Raw genomic sequence first — 7,207 nt, 5'->3', positions numbered from 1 at the left:
GTCGGGCAAAGTGGGGTTGTTCCCGGAGAGCTCACTCTCGGCCGTGGTTTCTCAGTGTTATAGACCACTACACTTCCGCGTTACATTGAAATCAAGGAGGAGATTGCGGGGGGGTCAAATGAATGGATGTGGACGAGAGCCGTGATGGAAGTGGTTGCCGATACGGCTGTGGGGGTGCTAGAGACATGATCAAATAGACGTTTATGCGCCTCGCTCTCCTGAACACGGCGTGACCCATAACTAATCGATCAGAACTAAATCGGCAGAGAAAAAGCCCATTTTAAAGCACATATTCCGCATGGACATTCGCAGAGTGCCCATGGAGTCTGGACGACGCGCGATGACGCTCGAATGAATGTGGACTGTTCTATCAGAGGGGGGAGCTTCGGTGGCCAGCCGAACAGGATAATGAAAAAATGATCCCACTAAATGGCCAGACGCGTCTTATGGCGACATCTACAATTACCTCATTGAGTCTCCAGGTAGACTAATGTTTATATAATTTAAGTGCAGCGGTCTGTAGCCACTTACATGACCATCGAAGCTCCCCCCTCTGATGGAACAGTCCACATTCATTCGAGCGTCATCTCGCGTCGTCCAGACTCCATGGGCACTCTGCGCATGTCCATGCGGAATATGTGCTTTAAAATGGGCTTTTTTCTCTGCCGATTTAGTTCTGATCGATTAGTTATGGGTCACGCCGTGTTTAGGAGAGCGAGGCGCATAAACGTCTATTCGATCATGTCTCTAGCACCCCCACAGCCGTATCGGCAACCACTTACATCACGGCTCTCGTCCACATTCATTCATTTGACCCCCCGCAATCTCCTCCCTGATTTCAGAATCCCGGAAGTGTTACGGTGGTCTATACAACGGCATGCAAATTTCTCGATTCTGATTGGCTGAAACAGTCCATTTACACGTATGTATTGCGATCAGTCCACGCTTGCTGGCCCAGGACCCGCCCACAACCGAATCACATCACATCAATCCGCCGGATCACAAGAAGGTGGACAATAATCTTTACAAATGGATATGTTGATAGCGACTAAACGACTAAATATCAAGCGATTCTGTCACAGCGAATGTCTTAGTCGTTTAAACAATGTTGGATGATGTAATTGATGGGTCTTGAATCATTCTGTAACAAAAGAAAAATCGCGGATTGATTGATTGATTTATTTTCAATTTTTTTTTCAATTTCTTTTTCCTTTCGACTGTCAGCGCTCGCTCTAGTCTCCACCCACCGCCACCCCCCCCCCCCCCCCCCCCCCCCCCCACACACACACACACACACACACGCACACACACACACACACACTCTGCCTGCAACGCGGGGGATAGTCAGACTGAGAGAGAGCTGGGTGCTGCGCTGTTCTAAGTGAGCATGGCCTATTGAGTTGATTGATTGATTGATTGATTGCTAATTTTATTACTGTACGTTTGGTTTCCAACTGGTTACGTTTAGGCCCTCTACAGTAGGTTTAAAAAAATAAATAAAAGAATAGGGCGAAGAAAACGTTTTTTTCCTATAGGGCAAAGAAAACTTTTTTATTTGTTTTACCTACTTTCTATAGAAGCATCTAAGAATGAAGTTCTATGGAAAGTAGGTCTGCATTCCCTTAACAATTGTGTGTATTGAGCCGTACTGTATTGTACCCATTCTGCATCTGGTAATAACATTTTCAATCAATCATTCCAATAATACACAGTTGGATGTGTTAGTTGGTTGGATGCACTTCAAGCTGCTTCCACATGAGGCAACTTCTCTCAATCATTCCAATAATACACAGTTGGATGTGTTAGTTGGTTGGATGCACTTCCGATCTGCTTCCACATGGAGGCAAATTGTCTTTTTTGTAGTTGTGGGAACTACTTTTTCTGGCGGATGGTTTTTTCAATAAATCTTCGATTAATGTGTGTTTATTGTATAGAAATAAGGTTGGATGAATGTGGCAGTTGTATAAAAGCTTTACACCACTTGCAGTCGTGATTTGTGAACAATAAACCATGCCTAGGGGGGTCTAACGACCACCCCTAGGCATGGTTTATTGTTCACAAACCACTCCTGCGCGTGATGTAATGCTTAAATAATGTATGGTGCTCTCCCTCAACATGTGAGTAGGGTGAAACAACACCATTCTTTAGTCCAAATAATACCCTACTTTATACTATATTATTGTCATTAGTTTAATGTAAAGTCAGTCTTACATTGGCACTGCTTTAACGTTGCATTTACCCATAATCCATTGCTGTATTAGATGTGCCAGTATAACTTTTGTAAAGTAATGAAGCGCAAATGTAAAGTTAATCAATACACAATGAAACAATATCTTTATCTATATCAAGGACCACAATGGAAATAAGGCCATGTTTAGACGGATAGAGTCTGAACAGAAACCGCAAAAGTCGTCTTGCGGTCTCACTTTTAATTTTGCGTTTAGACTAGTGTTTTGGGATGGAATGCTGCGTGCAGATAAGGCTGTAAAGACTCGAGACGATGGAGCCCCGCTGTCACACGATTGGCGCAGATGTCACATGACCAGAAATGTCAGTGGCCAATCAGATCGCCTCAGGTCGTTGAGACAACCAGACGTGCTGTGAAGACCCGCCCTCCTCTGCCTCTGATTCGCAGACTGTGGGTGGGGGAATGTGATTGGACCAAAGCAGAGTCACTCATAGACAGTGGCTCCAGTTTATGCGATAGCCGCGGGACAGATTCTTGTGTATTTAAAAGTACTGCCAATGTAGCCTTCAGGTGATCGCCATGGATAGAATCAGACATGCTTTGTTTACGCTTCTAGGCTACTGGCGTCTGGCGCATGCCTGTGATGTAAGCAGTACGCGACGAGAGCCTTGACAACCCTTTTGTCATAGTTTTATGCGGTTTGACAGTTTAGATGATAGCGCAAAGGTTTATCGTTTCTAGGAATTCCACCCAGGAAGGTGGTCTCACTTTTTTGCGGATTCTCCCCGTAAAAACGCCATTTCCGTATAAACAAAAGGCACATCCGAAAAAATATTTTTGCGGATTCACCTGCTAGCGTTTCCGTCTAAACAGAGCCTTAGTCTTGACTTTTTTGTGTAGCATCCTTGATGTTTTTCTGGAATATTTTTTTTTTTTTTTAATGTCAAAACTACTTTAATAAAACAAGATTTCCGTTTTTCATTTCTACTCATTCATCCAAAACAAGACAGCAATTCTACTTCTGCATGCACCGGGAGAATTGAGCTCATAGCACAGATTTGGAGTTGATAGAATGGACATTGCTGTTCTTAGGAAATGTTGCACAATGGTGGAAATAATGGAAATTAACATGTCTAATATTAACATTTAGTGTATGTTTAAAGTTGATACATTGAGGCATGGTACAATTTCACTTTATATTACAGCAGTATCCGTATTTACCATTACAATTAGTGTCTGACACTATAGACACATGTTAAAAGTCAAAGTCAACTTTGTCATTTTCCAATTTGTGCAAGACATACAGAAAAATTCAATTACGTGCCCCCCTTCCCATGGTGTATGAAAGGGATAACCTGTCCCTCGTAAGTCCTTGAATTGATAGTTATGGACCAGCGAACCAAAGTCTTTATTTCACAGAGAAGAAGAACAGTCACCCTCCTGCAGCCCGCACAGGCTCATCCTCTCGCACACCAGAAGAAGAAAGAATACCCACATCACATGACATTTTATACCCTCTTGCACAGAGGAGAGAAGGGGAGGGGTGCGTGTGTGTGTGTCAGAAGGGGGGCTAATGGGTTCCAGATGTAGGCAGGGAGAGACCCCCAGTCTCGAACAACACCCCAACAAATCACGGGCCCCGACAGCTGAGTGGGGGAGATGTGTGCGTGTGTGTGTGGAGGGAGACACAGAGCCACGGTCCTACAGCGTGGGGAGACAATGGGTGCACAGATACATAAGATAAAGACATCAAATATTACTAAATCAATTAACTAAAAAACTATCAGTATATAGAAAGAGACAATAAACACAAAAGTAACATAGGACACAATATACAACACACAGGACTATGTACAATATAAACAGTACCTACAATTAAATTAATGAATGAATTAAATAAGAGGTAAAAGAGAACTTAGTGTAAATATTCCTTCATTTGTGTCAACGTTATAAAAATCATATTGTATTCAACAAATTAATTATGATACACCACAATGTGCCCTTTCTATATCTCTTGCGATTCCACGGCTGCGCAGTGCCGACAAGAGCAGGCGTTACATCTCCTCTACAGAAACACTGACACTTCCATTCATTTAATGCAGGGATGTACACAGCATTTCACTTTCAACCAGGTATCTGATTAATTTAATGTAGCAATTAGTAGTTCACCCAGTCCTTGGGTACATACAGGTTTTGACCAGCAGATGGCAGCGACGAGGCAGCTCAGCAGAGAGCAGCTGTCAACAAACATCCTAACAGAAAATATATACATACGAGGGGGAGGAGACTACATTGGGAGGGGGCAGGGAGGGGGGCGAAATCTGCAGTTTTTTCAAATCCCCAGCTATGATTGAAATACACATGCTCAGAATAACCCCTCTGATCCAACACTAAAATTCACACACAAGAGTCCTATTTACACATAAACACACGGATTAACCAATACCGAACAACAAGTCAATGACCAAACACATCGAGTCTAACATTATTATAGGCAAATGCAACATTATCACACCAGTCAGCACCCTGGTCAGTACTAAAAGACAGGGTGAGAGCCGCACGCACCCACACACGAGACAAGCGCAGCTGCGCATGTAACCACCAACGCTCAATAATCATACCATAGACATTTTATAAATGAGTAATAATGATAATAATACAGTTACTGTAATTAGGAAAAGAAGGTCTTACCTTAACACAGAAGCGACCACAAAGGCCTGGGATCAGCTGCCTGCGAGATACATCCTCACTTGCTGTTTTAAAGTGGCGCGCTAAAGCAGGGTAGTTATTCCAGACTGCTTTTACAGTATTAAAATTACTCGCCACCCACCTGATGGTGAAGATCTGCCCAATTCTCAAAATCGGCATGTCACAGAAGTAGTCCCAGCAGCATTGATTGATTGATTGAAAAGTTTATTAACAGATTGCAGAATGGGTACAGTACAGTACAGCTCAATACATACAATTGTTAAGGGGATGCAGACCAGAGAAAGACTTTCGTCTTGTTTACATCAGGGTCCCCCATTTTCAATTCATCATAACATATATGACATACATGACATACAGATAGACAGTACTGCTACATCTATACATTTATGACATATCAGATTTGCAAATACAGTACTGTTTGTGATACAAAAGTGTCCAGAAAAGGAGTGTATATACATTTGGCGTAGAAACTGTACATTGGAGGAGGTTGGTTGGGTGGGGTGGGGTGGGGTTGGGTGGGTTGGGTGAGGGCTGTACATTGGAGGTGGGGGGGGGGGGGTGGTTGGGTAGGGGACACACACACATTTTACACTGTACATTGGAATATTGACAAAGCCTTACTTGGTCATTTACTGTACAACTAGGTTAGGACATTTGTAGGGGCCAGTTTCGAATTGCAGTCTCACGTAGGTGTTTTTTGAGAGTGTTTTTGAAAGTGGGTAGTGATTCACATTCCTTTACAGCTTTAGGCAGGGCGTTCCACATTGATGTGGCATAATTGCGAAACGTGTTTAGTCCCTTGTTTGAGCCGAATCTGGGTTTTACATGATTTGTGGAGCTCCCTCTGGTGTTGTGATCATGGTATTCACTGACCTTTGGGAAGTATTTTGACATGTACATGGGTACCTTGGTCGCGTAGTGTATCTTGTAGACCAGGCCCATTGCAAGTTGCTGTACTCTGTCGTCTACTCTAAGCCATCCTAGGTTGTCAAAGTGGGCAGGGGTGAGGTGGGTTCTAGGAGTCAGGTCAAGTAGTAGTCTGACTAGCTTGTTTTGAGATGTTTGTAATTTGTTTTTTAGTGCCTTTGAGGTGCTTTGGTACCATGAGGTGCAAGCATAGTCGTAGTACCCTTGAATGAGTGCTCCTGCTAGAGTCTTCAGGGTATTCTTGTTTACCAGAGAGGAGATCCGATACAAGAAACGCGTTCGTTGGTTGACTTTTTTTTATTACATTGGATGCCATTTTGTCACAGGAAAGATTAGCCTCTAGGATGGAACCCAGGTAGGTAATTTCATCTTTCCTTGTGATAATATTGTCACCCACTGTAACCGAGAAGCCGTCGGTCTTGCTGAGTTTGTTATTTGAACCGAAGAGAATGGACTCTGTTTTGCCCATGTGTAATGATAGTTTGTTGTCGGCGAGCCATATGCAGATTTTGCCTAGTTCCGAGCTGAGGGCTTTTTCAACCTGTAACTTGTTCTTGTCAGAGACCAGCAGGGCTGAGTCGTCCGCAAACAGGAACAAGTTGCAGTCACAAGCTGACGACATGTCATTTGCATAAATTAGGAATAGTAGCGGTCCTAGTATGGTTGTTAGCAGGTTGTTAGCATCGCCAGCAGTCAATTTAAAATGGTCTGCGATTGAAGAAGTATGCTCCTATACCGGCTCCTGCTCAGTCGAGTCGATTGGCTGCTTCGCCTTCTTTGTAAAACCAAAATTGGTTAGAAGGCTTACTTCTTTGATTTTTCGTTTAACTTTCGACATTATCCTGAATACCTGTATTTTCTTTCTTTTAAAACGGCGGGTGAAGTTTGATTTGTGCCTGCAGGCTGCAGCGCCGCCACGCTCCGAATGGTAATTGAAAGAATAGCATGCATGTCACCATCTATTGAACCAACGGTGAATTAGTGCGCAAATCATGAATCATACATCAAAATAGCCTAATTTTACGCATTATACACGATGATGACGATACAGAAAATTACAGAAAAATTAGAAATGCATGGCAAAAATAGCATTTATTGTCAGTATTTTAGAGACCCCCCAAAAATTCACAAATCATGTTTTCAGGGGAGCTGATGTCTCATCTAGGGAAGCCATGGCTCCCCTAGCTCCCCCATGGTTCGCACCCTGTAAGTCTGAGCAAGAACAGCTCTCTAGTTTCCTGGAAAACTAAGAAGCAACCCACGGTTGCACTTTCCACTTGTGAGGCGGAATACATTGCCCTTGCTACAACCATAGCAGAAGTTATACCTAGAACAGCTTTTGAAAGGTATTGATGATTACAAGTACACACAGGCAGTGGTACA

Source organism: Notolepis coatsorum (assembly GCF_963971535.1).
Source record: "Notolepis coatsorum genome assembly, chromosome: 17".
NCBI classification, from domain to species: Eukaryota; Metazoa; Chordata; class Actinopteri; order Aulopiformes; family Paralepididae; genus Notolepis; species Notolepis coatsorum.
This window is presented reverse-complemented; position numbering follows the sequence as displayed.